Raw genomic sequence first — 14,356 nt, forward strand, 5'->3', positions numbered from 1 at the left:
ACTTCTATAAAGACAGGAAAAAGCTGCTACTATAGAGAAATTGAATCATAAGGAAAGAGAAAAGTGTTTATTAGATCATAGATTTAAATTTTATTGCTAGAATTTCTCAAAGTTAATATTGTATTTTTTCATTTGTGTGTATTTGAATTTCCAAACCACAGAGTAGAAACAGAAAAATATTTATCTTTCATACTTGACAATCTGAAATGATAGCAGCCTTCAAAAATCATTTGCTAGGAAACAAGTACAAATAAGCCACATTCTCCTAAGTATTCACAAATGCCAAGTCGCAAAATTGAAAACAAGGGTTAAATACAGAAGAACGCCTTTCAGAATTACAGCAGTGGGTTTAATTTGCTACTACAGCAGTAGCCACAGAACTCCTTCCCTAGGCTAAACAGCAAGAGCAGGGTGCGAAAAGTCATTATTTGCAAGACTCTGGTGTAAATTAAAAATCACACCTTCCTGCCACACTTCTGGCTTCATTGTGAAGAGTAGGACATAAAAAAAAGAAAGAAAGAAAAAGAAAACAATTCTCTAAACTCCAAGATTAAAAGGTATGCAGAACAGAAGAGACTGCCCTCCAGCCCTCAAATGATAAAAGGAAATTTGAAAATAAAATGAGTACTTGGAAACCCTCTCATATGTTTTAATTTCCAGATTTTTGCCAAATTCTACTACGGGGAAAAACAGAACAGTTATTAAATTATAACGTCATACAATCACAATAAGATTTTCTTTAAGTACTGCAGTTTTTGCCCATTTGTTTTTCTGAATAGTTAAGAAAATGTTTTATCTTTAAGTAGCAACCTTACAATGTCCTCTCACATGAATAATGGGTATATTTCTGACCTTATACGTGACACAGGAATAAAAGATATGTCAAAAGAGATAAGACAAACCCAGCAGTTTTACCACATTTCCAGCAGTTTCAGAAATATTTGAACATTTTGAAATGTGAAGACCAGTATTACCACTAAATATTTTAATACACAATAATAAAAAAGAATAAAAATAATTAATAATAACATTATGTGTGATTACTCCAGCCAAACCATTCTCATTATTTAACTTGTACTTCAATTTAAAATGTTGTATAGAATATTAATGATTCTCATTTAATTAAAGCCAGGAAGAGCTAAGACTTCTAGCTAAAGCAGCTTAAGTGTGGGCAAATTTCATTTAATAAATTTGTTAAAATTCCAAAAGAAGATAATAGTACAAACAGCTTTAAGTACAGTTTAGAATCTTCAAGAGCAATGTATCTTATAGCAGCAACATTGACCACAAATAAACACTTTTTAAGAAAATATGAAAATACACTGTCACTTCCCTATCTGTTTGCATCTTTGTTTTTATTTTCTTAGAGTCCAAAGACTGAGACAACAACAAAAAATTTCTAAAGGCTTTGCTGGTGGCACATGTCCTTTTCTGGGTCAATGGCTCATCCTACCCTCAGAAAGGACATCTTGGACCATGGCTGTACTTGAAGGAACAAGTCTTTTAGCAAAAACTATGTCGATGAGAAAAAAAGGAAACTTGAGGTACAAAATGGGGGTGTGGCTGTAACATGAAGCAGTGTCCAGGCAATTCTATTAGGTAGCATTGCTACAACATGAAGCAATAACATCATTGTACTCCAATGGAAGCAAACATCTCATCCACTTTGAACTATTATTGTTCATTCCAATCTCAGCAGAAGCGGAGGAACAAAAACTGAAGTAGTTACCTAGCATACCTTGCATACCTTCATTATCAATGTAATTACAGCCTACATAGCTCAGAGGTAGGTGAATGATGATACACTAAAATTATGAGCCTTACCAAGACTACAGACAGTACATAAGCAGAATATAATACAGAGTCAATTATGATGGGTGCTATAAAAAGCATTGTGAATTAGATGTTTCCCTCTTCCCTACAAATGAATGAATCTTGATTTGGAATCTGAATGAAAGATGAAAGATACAGTTTAGACAGTGAAGGAGCCTGAGGAAGTGGAATCAATAGAATAAACTAAAAGCGGAAAGAAGAAAGGAAAGGAAAGGAAGGAAAGAAAGAAAGAAAGAAAGAAAGAAAGAAAGAAAGAAAGAAAGAAAGAAAGAAAGAAAGAAAGAAAGAAAGAAAGAAAGAAAGAAAGAAAGAAAGAAAGAAGAAAGAAGAAAGAAAGAAAGAAAGAAAGAAAGAAAGAAAGAAAGAAAGAAAGAAAGAAAGAAAGAAAGGAAGAAAGAAAGAAAGAAAGAAAGAAAGAAAGAAAGAAAGAAAGAAAGAAAGAAAGAAAGAAAGAAAGAAAGAAAGAAAGAAAGGAAGGAAGGAAGGAAGGAAGGAAGGAAGGAAGGAAGAAAGAAAGAGAAAAAATAGAAGAAAAGAAAGGAGGGAGGGAGGGAAGGAAGAATTGCCTAGAACGGTGAACACAGGATAGGAAATAATGATAAACTGGGTCTGAAAGATCTGGAAAATTTACAGTACTGAGTTCAGAGTTTATAGATATACTTAAGCTTGGGAAAGTCATTGAATAGATTGTACACTCCATGCTTTAGAAAGATTATCTATGCAGCTATGCCAGATAAATTACAGGAAAGGGAGCTCTTTCCTGAAATAAATGGTGTATGAGAAGGGTTTAGTTTTTACTAAACATTCATATATGCACCAATTTTCCTTCATTTTAGAAAGATAGATGTTTACATTAATGCCTAAAAAATTATGGAAATAAATCTTTTTTTTATACATCATAGGCAAAAAGGGAGTAAGGTCTAAAAAGCTGACTAATAATGTTACCATAGGTAGTTAGCTAATGGTTAATAGCGGGTCAAATGGAATTAGATGTTGAGTTTAATAAACTAAGGAGCATAAGCCTAACTGTTCTACCAGGAAGCTACTTCTTCACAGCCCAAGGGATTACCTCATATCTCCACTAAAGGGAATAATACTCCTCCCTTCCCTCTCCAGTACTGGATTGTTGAAGGATGCAAGGGGAGGTGCTTGACAAAAGAGGTCTGTCAGTCTAATTAGGCAGTGTGGACCCATCCAAAGCTTGCAAAAGCTTGGGAAGTTGATTGGTTCTTTTGAAAAAGCATGTGGTGTGTTCCAAATCCAAGCTATATAATCCCAGAAGAAAAAAGAATATCTCTTCCCACCTTCCCCTCCCTCCCTCCCCCCTGTCTCCCTCCCTCCCCTCTCTCCCTCCCTTCCTTCTTCCTTCCCTCCCTCCCTCCCTCTCTCTCTCTCTCTCTAATGCACTCACCCTATGCATTCACACATTCTCTCTTAGCTGAGAGCATGTGACCATGTGTGACTAGCAGCTACAGGGCCCATGGCAGACTCCATGGGCTCAGAAGACTGAGCTTTAATATGAAACAAAAACTATGGACATTGGCTTTTATTTCAGCCTTGCTGAGGACATGGTTGGACTTTTTCCAAAATAGAAGACCCCTATCTATCTAACTTTAAAGGATACTAATGTAAATTTAAATACATCAAACTATCCCTGCATTTTGACTCTAAAATAGCATTTCTCAGAATTTTCTCTAAGGACATTAACAGAAATGGGCACAAATATACACAGCATAACAGTAGTAAGAATGGCAAAGAAACTGGACAAATTAAGTGCCCTGTGATAGCAATTGACTCCTGAATCGTGGTTATTTATATTTAAAATGGAATCCTATACAGTGATTACAAATTCTGTTTTAGAAAAAATAACAATACAAAAAGAAATCATGAAATATGATTAAGGGAAGACAAGTTTAAAATAATATGACTCAATTTGTAGAAATGATAAAATACAAATAGAACTAAATGTAAGTGTAGTACAAAGACTGGAAAACATGTACCAAAAGGTAACAGAGCTTCTCTTACTTCGGTGGAATTAAAGCATTTTGTCTTCTATTTTGCTAATCTCAAAATTTTCTCAATGAGAGAATTTCATTTTCAAAAAAGCTAGCGTTTTAAAGATAAATGGTATAAAGTGTTATTTATGGATCCTTGCTGGAGAGGACTTGGACCATCACTTCTATACCAGAACATCAAAAAGAGAGCACTTCCAGATTCAGCCCGTGGAGGTGGTTTTAGTTACTTTATTTCATTTTAAAAATGAAAGATTTCACTTATAAATCTGGAATCACGATCGTTCCTGAAAAATCAGCAGTGCTGGCAACACCAAGCTCATATTTTTAAACAGCAACTGGCTGAATAGCAGCTGCCCCCTTGAAAGACATACACGACGCTCTCTGAGACGCACCTCCGCGTGTGGGAAGCATAAAGTAAGTTTGAAGAAAAAAGGTCTTGAGTAATAAATACCCATGTGTACATTTGTGTATGTATATGTGCACAATAGTATACTTTTGAATACACTTAATTCTTTATTAGATTTCTTTAACTCCTAGAAGAAATACTACCCCCCACCCCCACCCCCAATAAAAACATTTTGGGTAGCAAATTTAAGACAGAGATGATAATACATGTATTAGAATTTAGGTATTAAATCAAAAGTTATGGATTCAAAAAGGGCTTTGTGTCTCAGAAACCCTTGGGGTGTCAGGGCCTTTGTCTTCTGCCAACTACATCCTGGAAGTAAACTGCACCGGCGTTCACTGAGCACAGACACTGGCTTCCTGTAGCTCTTGTTACACAGCGCAATGAGTGCGTGGTAATGCGGGTGGGCAGTGCTTATTTTTTAGCTCTGAATGGTGGCAAGAACTTATGTTATTAAAATGTTACGGTTATTAAACTGTTTCTTTGGAGCCACTTATCTGTCAGACACATGAGAGTCGATTCCTGTGTCCTCCTCTGAGGCTTTGCTGGTAGAGTCAAGCTGGGCTCTCTTACTCTCTTACACTGAGCGTCTGACTTTGTAGTTTGTGAAACAGAGGACATGAGGTGACAGAGCTTCCGAACGCAGTGTGACTCAAACCACAGAGGAAGTGTGGGGATGAAAAGGCACAGGGCCCTGTAGTTCCCCTAGCGGATCAGTACAGGTTGAGAGACAAATGCTCCTGCTTCGGGCAGCCCTGGCTTTTTCTGAAGACAGAGCAGATGTTCAAACTTTTTGTTGATACGATGCTGTTCTTTTTTTTTAAATTGGCCCCAAAGTGGTAGCAACTGGTAGGCTAGAGTCTAATGTTAAGTTTGAGTATGTGTATTAGAATGTGTGTATAATGTATGTGTGTGTGTGTGTGTGTGTGTGAGAGAGAGAGAGAGAGAGAGAGAGAGGGAGAGGGAGAGAGGGAGGGAGGGAGGGAGAGAGAAGGGAATAAGGGTAAGAACTGAGGTTCGGTATCTTTCTCTTCACTGTGGTAGAACTGGACTCAAGGCCTGATATTAAACTGCTATGAAACAATAAAAACCTGATGTCTCCTACTCTTGATTTATGAAACTGAGTTTTATACCTGTGTGTTAACACTTCTTTAAAAATTAAGTAAGTCATAGGTATTAAGAGAAATTTGAGGTGGCAAAACATGAAGTAGGTGGATCATTAGCATCTTATGCTTGTTGTGTTATGCTTGCATTATGGTATTCATCACATAGAAAGAAAAACTTTCAATTACAGGCCTGTGTTTTCCCCAGTGGAAGTTCTTACCCAACTTTGTAGATCCCGCGATTAGTACTATGCCTGGCACAAAGCCAGCCATCAATTACTTATGAGTAAATGAACTACAGAGTTCCCTATGAGTAAATGCATAGCTAGTAAACCACATAGCTAGTAACCTTAGTTATGACTGGGGAATGGCAAGTAAAACCACATATTCCAAGTAAACTGTATAGCTCTCTATGAATTGCAAAACTAGTAAGAATAAAAGAAGCTCAAAATAAGAGTCAGCAAACCTCACTACAACCCATGTTAATGGTTGTCCAACAGATTTAACCACAGACTCTGAAATGTAGGCAAATTTCATATAAATTATTTTGCCCCAGTCATAATTCACATGACAAGTACTTGCTCCTACAAATATGTTTTACAGTAAGTAGTGACATGTTTAGGAACCAAAGTTCAAATAAAGAATGACTCTGGTAGTATATCTTACTCATGTAGTTGTGGTGCAGAACAATGTTGATGAAGTTGCTGAAGAAGCCAGATGTATCTCCACCACGATCTCCGAAGACATCCCAAGAACCTGAATGCCGAAGCTATTACTTTGAACCCGTAAGGAGCATGGTGTTATATTGGAATTCTGCACTTAGAGCATTTGTGTCAAAATCCAAAGGACTTTCTGGTGGGAATGTCCTGAGGGCACAGCCCTCTATAAAACTGACCTCACTAAAGCACCAGTTGCAAGTTCAGTGGTCCCCAAGGCCACCCTCACCCTGACGAGCTAGCTGCAAATTTGGAGGTTCCCACATCGCTTTAGGTTCAATAACTAACTCAAAATACTCACAAAACAATTTTATTATAGCACAGGGATACAGATTAGAATCAGCCAGAAGAAAAGACACAGGGTGAAGCCTGAGAGGGTTCCAGATGCAAAGCTTCTTTCATTATCCACACGATGTGGTCGCCTCCCAGTATAGATGTGTGGCAATCCTCAGAGTATTGCCAACTGGGAGGTTCGCTCAGTCTTCAGTGTCCAGGGTTTTATTGAGGGTTCATTATGTAGACATGCTTGCTTGCCTCATAACAAAGGTACTTCTATCACTGGTGAATTCCAAAGGTTTAGAAGTCATCTCCCAGGGACAAAGGCCAACCAAATCCTTTTATGATACTGACAGTAATTGGACTGAAATGCAGTAAGTCCATGAGATTTATAATCACAGGGGGGATAGAGCATAATGTGTGGACCCAGTGCCCTCCTTCTTCCTGATCGCTCTGAGAGCTTTGGGTTTCAAAGCCTATAAAGAAATAACATGAGAACTCTATCAGAGTCCACAGTAGCCTGCAAGCCATGGAACTTCTCATAAACTCCCGAAAATGATCTCAATTTGCCACATTACGTTGGCTGCGCTGATGTAGCACAGGGGAGATGTGAGAACCATCTTTCTATTCCACAACCCAATTTTTACTTGAAGTTTTCTGCATCCAAGGGAGAAAATAAACAAGTGAGGAACAAAAGAGGCAGAGGGCAAAATAGAAACCTTTCCTTTCTTCTGACTTCTTTCAAAGAAACAAATACTGCAACCAAATGCTGTCTATTCATTTCTAAAATCAAACGAAGGCATCAGCTGAGTTAATGGGGCAGTTTTCCCCCTAGGTCAACCAGGGCTCACCTTTCCCACTTGGGGCTCAATGGCACGTAGGCACACAAATTATTCTTGGTCAGTTTTTGCTTACCATGGAGATAACACAGGCTGGTTTGGACTTTTGATTTGTACTGAAAGCTGCTAGGAAAGAGAACAATCCCAAAATGGATGTCATCTTGTATAAAATCACTGATTATCAGACCACCTTAACTCACTGATTTGATTGTTAATGATCACTGATGCTTTAAATTTCAAGCTCAAAATGGAAAAGATTTGATTTAATTTTCAGATTAAGGAAAGCGTCACACCATCCTCCCAGCAATCCAGTCATGTGGATGAAAAGTAAATGAGTTCATCAAGGATTCTGAGTGGAATGGGAGAATAAATGTCAAGTATCTACTCGAGTTTCTATTCAACAGTGATTATGTAGGAAGGAATCACTTTAAAAAGCAAGACTGGCTGAAAAGAGACATTTGGCCTTTGGGCTATGCTGGTTTTTCTTTTGAAATCAAAACTCACTTGATTTCTATCACCATGGAAGTTGACTTGCTGAATATAAGATTAATTTGGTGCTTGAGATGTAAAAATCAAATTTATTTTAAAAAATCAATTTTATGGAACATTACTCCCTAATATAAGCTAATTGCTTCTGCAGTTAAGACCAAATTATTTCCTTTTAAAAAAAGAGGGTTGTAGGTAATCTTTTCATAGGCCTCTACAACAGTCAGGTATTGTATGCTTTAAAAATTCTTCAGCACACTGGTTGAAAATCGTTGCTCTACAACTTGAGTGCAATCTCATTTGTTCATAAGGTCATTTTAGGATAATTCTATAGGTTCTTTGAAATTCAGTTTTATTGTTTAATTATATTTAGATATAAATACATCTGTGGCCCAAAATACTAAATTCTTAGGGTAACTTTGGAAAAGAAACCTTTCATTAAAGGATTGCAATTATGTAAATTTTGAATCACTGCTTATCAGGTAATGTTCTCTGCTTACTTATAAATCTATAACAAACACTTGACAGAAAAAGGGCTGACTTGGTTTTAAATAAATTAATTTATATTCTAATAATTAAGTTAATTATATTAAATACTTATTATTTTAAAATTAGAAATATATTCACTTAGTTAAAGTCAAAATACTTTTTTAAAAACATAAAGAAATCTTTTGTTCCCATACCTGTCCCCATGTACCAAATTGCCCCTCTGTACAAGTAAACCTGCTTATTTTATTCTACTACTCTTTTATTATTTTGTGTATACAAATATAAGATAATGCAAAAATACATTCTTATGTTTTCTCATTTTGTTAAAAACATTCCTCCAAATACATTGCTATTTTTTATTAAAATTAAGTTTCAGAAATATTTCCTTATCAGAGCAGAGAATCTTTATTCTTTTCCACAGCAGAACATTAGTGGATGGACCATTGCTTCATTTGCTAGCGTCTAATGGGTGGTCTCCAAACTCTTGTTAATAAAAACAATGCTACACATTGGCGTATACCATTTATTGTGCGTAAAGGGATCTGCTGAATTATTCCCCAAAGAATGACTGCTTAATTAAAATTAAAGGTATTTGTCATTTTGTTAGAAACTTTGGAAGAAACTGCCAAATTGTCCTTCATGGGGTTTTATCATTTTTTTCCCCCATTCTTATTGGCAACGTGGGAAAGTGGTCCCTCACTCCCACCCTTCTGTGCCATTGTGTGTTGCCGAACTACAGGATTTCTGTCACTGGCAGGTAGTTAGCTGAGGTTTAATTTGTATTTCTCTTATATGGGAAGTTAATCATTTCTTCATATGTTCAAGATCTATTTATATTTATTGTATTGTGATGTTCATATTTCTTTGCCAGTTTGACTGTTTCCTCTCGATATCAAAAAGGTTCTTTTAAAGCAACTTTATTGAAGTTTAGCTGATGTTTAATAAAGTTTAATTGATAAAGTGCACACATTTAAAGGGCACAATTTGATGAATTTTCACACACAAATATCTGTAAATGTGTGTCACTATGTATATGTATGTATGTTACAGAACCCCTGGGCTGCTCCAATTGAAACAGAACCCACGGGCTGTTTAGTTAGGGGCCCGATTGCCCACCGCCAGAATCATAACTCTCAATACCAGAGTTCAGTGAAAAGAAAAAGAATTGTTTATTTAATAGTTATATAGATTTAGATTATTTACAGATTTCTGCCATTAGGTCTTATGTTCCTTAAAACACCCACAAACACATATTTCTTCCTCCCCCTACCAAACCAGGCTAGTTTTTAAAAAGTTAGAGAAACCGTTTTCCTACTTTCTAAACACAGTTCAGCTTTACTGGTAGCTGCCAATCATTCAGTTGTGATTGGGAAGGTCTTTCTGTGTTATGTGGTGCCCTCCAGCTTTTAATCCAGAACCGTGTAGATTCCCAGCCTCCTTATAAGCTGCATGGAGTTTTCTCTTCTTAAAGGTGCATGGTGTACCCTCCTTTGTAATCCTCATGGAGAACTTCTCAAAACCGCACAGTCAGTCCCGTTCAATGTCTGCCTCCTGTGACGCAGTCGGCATGGTCCCCAGTTCTGACCATCCATAGTACCTCACGCAGGCTGTGTGCTTTTTCCATCCCATCCCATGATCCAAGACCCCTCCCATCTCCTTGAGGCCTTGGAAACATCCAAACTATTTGCATAACAAAGACACTAGCCCCTAGCCTCAGGCCTGTGAAGGCATCCTGAAAGCTGCTTCCTTCTCCCCATCCCCCAGTCGCAAGCTTGATTATGACCATCATCATAATCAAGAAAAATGAATGTTTCCATAACCCCCCCAAAGGTTTCACGTTCCTGATTATTACATAACAAACAAAAAAATCTGCATACAAACTTGACCTAAGATGTATGATGGTTGTCCTTGAATGCACAGAACACTACTTGGAGTCTCCCCTACCTCTGATTCTCCTAACCTACAGATAGGAATGGATGGTCCAAGCCTCGTAATCCCTCACTGTCATGTCAGGAATTAAAAGTTCATTTTTCTTTAATCTGTAATCCTTATGTATTTTTCTAAACTGTTTGAAATTTCAATGTTTTAAAAAGAAAAGGAGAAATTATAGGTTTTTAACAAATTGAATTTTTTTGACTTTATCATAATAAATATGGAAACATCTATGTTTCCCTCTGAGTTAAGTAAGGTACTGATGGAAAAGGTGACATATACACACACACTCACACACACACACACACACACACACACCTACATATAGAGAGAGAAAGAGAGAGCATATGATGTCATAGAATGCAATTTTTATGAAAGCTGTATAATTTCCCTAAAATGTAATTATGTAATCACATTGTTTTCTGTCAGCTAAATCATATTGTATCTAGTATTCTCACCATTCAGCTCTAATATAGGGCTGTTGTTTTTACAAGGGCTTTTTACAAACCAATTTCAAGTGTTTATACTGCATTTGAAAACAATAATTTGATTTCCTTCTGAGCTTGAACACTGTTGTGAGTTTTGAATTTAATAGTGGCTTCTTTAATGATATAATTTTTCTCTTAAATTTCCATTTGTTGATCTGAAATCTCGGTCTTTAAGTATAAGATCACTGTTAGATTGAACACAAAATTCTAGTAGTCAAAATAATTAAAAGGAATATTTTCCACCTGGACCACGTCTTGAGGCTTGCAAAACATACAGCTAAAACTGTACGCTTTTAGACTCCCAAACAGAAAGAACACATTCAAAATGAATCTAGGTCAGTTATTTCTTCACAAGTTAAAGGATAAAGTAATTATTTCTCAGTATTTGAAAAAGTTTGAAACATAAATAAATGTAACATTTAAAGTTCTGATTATATAGTAGGGAATTTTTTTTCTTCTTTTTTTTAAGAGAGAGGGGAAGGGAGGGAGACAGGGAGAGAAACATCAGTGTGTGGTTGCCTCTCACAGGTCCCCAGCTGGGACCTGGCCTGCAACACAGGCATGTGCCCTGACTGGGAATCAAACTGGGGACCGTTTGGTTTGCAGGCTGGTGCTCAATCCACTGAGCCACACCAACCAGGGCAGGACTAATTTTTTAAGTTTGTACTTAAGCATAATAATAACAGTAACAAGGAGGATTTATTCAGCAATCTCTAGGTTTCAGAAACTGTGCAAAATGATTTACAGGCATTATCTCATATAATCATTGGCATGATAGTACTACTGTTATGTTAATTTTTTAGTTGAGCTGTAGAGATGTAAACAAACTTAGCTTAATAGCCAAAAACTAAAGTTGCTGGCTTTCAAATCCAGAGGTCAAACTCTAGTACCCATAACCTAAACAATTATTAAATTATGGAATTTTAATTATATTTTTTAAATATTCAAGATAAGTAATTAGTTACATCTATTACAGATTTTAAAATGAATGCATTGATTTCATTTCTCCAAATCTATGCAAGCAAATTATTAATGAATTTTATTTAGTAGCAAAACATTTCAATTATTTAGTTTTAAAAATAATGCTGCAGAACTTTTAATTAAATATGGTCAGGTATACATCTGTGTTAACCTAGGCTCTCCTTTGAAAACTCAGAAAATAACAATAAATAAAGAAAACAGTTTAAACCGAGAAAGTCAAAGAGAACAGAAAAAAAATGGCAGAGGACAAATGGTGTTCACAAATTTTTTTTTTTAATGTGCTTTATTGATTATAATATTACATTTGTCCCTATTTCCCTTCCCTCTGCTCCCCTCCACCTTGTGGCCCCCCTTCCTCCAGTTGTCCCCTCATTTTAGTCCATGTCCATTGGTTGTGCATATAGTTCTTCTCAACCTCTCTCTGTCTATTCCGTTCCTTCCTACCATGATCCTTAATTCTTATATCATCTCCCTCCCTCTCCCCGTTCCCCCTCCCTGTTGACCTCCCCTCCAATATGTTCCCCGTACCTATAGTTCTTTTTCCACTCTCGTTGTCTGTTTAGTTTGCCTTTGTTTCAATTCCCTAGCTTCTGTTGTTTCTTGTGATGCAGTTTTCATTTTAGATTTCATTGTCTTGATCCTCCTTTTTCTAAACCAGTCCCTTTAACATCTCATATAACAGTGGTTTGGATCTAATGAACTCTTTCAGTTTTATTTTGTCCTGGAAACACTTTCTCTGTCCTTCTATTCTGAATGACAATTTCGCTGGATAGAGTATTCGTGGTTGTAGGTTTTGGATTTTCATTACTTTGAATATTTCTTGCCAGCCCCTTCTTGCCTGCAGGGTCTCCCTTGAGAAGTCAGCTGATAGTCTAATTGGGACCTCTTTGTACATGATTCTTTTCTTCTCTCTTGCTGCTTTTAAGATTCTCTCTTTATCTTTAATTTTTGACATTTTGATTATAATGTGTCTTGGAGTGGTTCTCCCTGGGTCCAGTTTTTTGGAATTCTCTGTGCTTCCTGGACCTGTAAGTCTATTTCCTTCCCCAAGTTTGGGAAGTTCTCCTTTATTATATTTTCACTCAATTTTTCAAGTTCTAGTTTGTCTTCTTCGTTCTCTGGCAAGCCAATGATTCTTATGTTGGGCCTTTTATAGCTGTCCCAGAGGTTTCTGATCCTCTCATCGTTGCTTACCGTTCCTTCTTTATATTCTGGTTTGTTGAAATGAACTCTGGATTTTTTTCCCTCACAATCTGTCTTGTATGCGGTTTTGTTCCTTTCGTTATGAAAGTTTTTCGCTTCTTTCTCATCTTTTTCCAGCTCTTTTGTTAATTCTGTAAGCCACCTGATAACAATGGCCCTGAACTGAGCCTCTGACAGGTTTCTTATTTGTTCATCTGTCAGATTCCTCATCTGTTGCCTGGTGAGTTGTGCCACGGGGACTTCTATGGTTGTCTGCCTCATTTTTACAGATGCATTTTGTTTTCTTGGGCCGGCTAGAGGGGGCAGTGCCTGTGTACTCATCACGTCCCAGCGACCGGCGGCGATCTGCAACCTTTCTCGCTGCACCGTGGGGCTTTGTCGTCACAACCCAGCGACCGGCGCCTGTCCGCGACCTATTTCGCAGCCCTGTGGCACTTTCTTTGGGGGCGGGGGTCCAAGATGGATTCACACAGTTATTCCGCTAGGAGACCGGGATCTGTCCTCCCGCCCCGCTGGGCCTCACTGTTCAAGGCGATGTGGTGGCTGCTTTCCCCAGTGTTGGGGTCGCGAGCTGCCGGGGTTCGACTGCAGCCGGGATTGTCCTCCCTGCCGCTGGGATTGCTCTCCCTGCCGCTGTCCCAGGTGCGACAGCAAACAGCACCACCCACTTTCGCTCTTACCTGCCCAAAGGGCGCCGCTGGTTTATAACTTCATACGTTGGGCTTCCGTGTAGCTTTATTTTCTGGAATTTCTAGTTATCTTTTGATTTGAAGTAGTTGTAGTCCTCTTTAGTTGTAGAGGGAGACCGAGAGCGTCCGTCTAAGCCTCCATCTTGGCCGGAAGTCTTGGTGTTCACAAATTTTAAAAGACAGCACCCGACTTAGGGGAGGAAAGAGATCAGAATTGAATGTCTGCAGCGTTTGTGTGTTAGGGACAGCAGAAGCAACTGCTAGGCCCTGCAGAAGAGAGGAAGGTCTGGAACTGGAGTTTCTCTTGGAAAGCAGAAATCTGGTGTGGAGCTGAAAACGGGGCACTTGTTGGAAATCCACAAAGTAGAAGTTAACCGCCAGCAAATGACAGCTAAGAAGAAAGCAAGAAAATGGTTGACTTTAAAAATTAAGTGTTGTGATTGTAGGGGTGGGGGGAGTATAAGAGGGTGTAACGGTAATGGGAAAAAATACAATTAAACAAACAATTATCCAAAGTATTACGGTCAGTTTGTGTTATAAAAGCAGTTCTTCTGCTTACTTGTCTGTTCTATTGGATGAAAATATTGGTGTTGTGTCATTTACACAATCATAATTTTACCTTTCATGTATTTTTAAGATTTTAAAATTTTTTATTAAAGCTTGTTATTGTGGAGGACTTTTTTTTTTTTTTATCAGTTTGATATGGCCAGAAACAAAAAATTTGACTAAATGAAGATTCAACAATTTGTATTACATTGCAATCAGTAAAACATTGCCAGGTTTTATCCAGTCCTGCTAATAAGGGGAACCAAATAAACTCAATATTAATAAAATCTTCATCATTCTTAATTTTACTAGAGTTTATTGCAATTAATAGCTAACATATACTTTTGATCACCC

This window comes from Furipterus horrens, unplaced genomic scaffold, assembly GCF_987537825.1.
Source record: "Furipterus horrens unplaced genomic scaffold, mFurHor1.1.pri manual_scaffold_6, whole genome shotgun sequence".
In the NCBI taxonomy this organism is placed as follows: Eukaryota; Metazoa; Chordata; class Mammalia; order Chiroptera; family Furipteridae; genus Furipterus; species Furipterus horrens.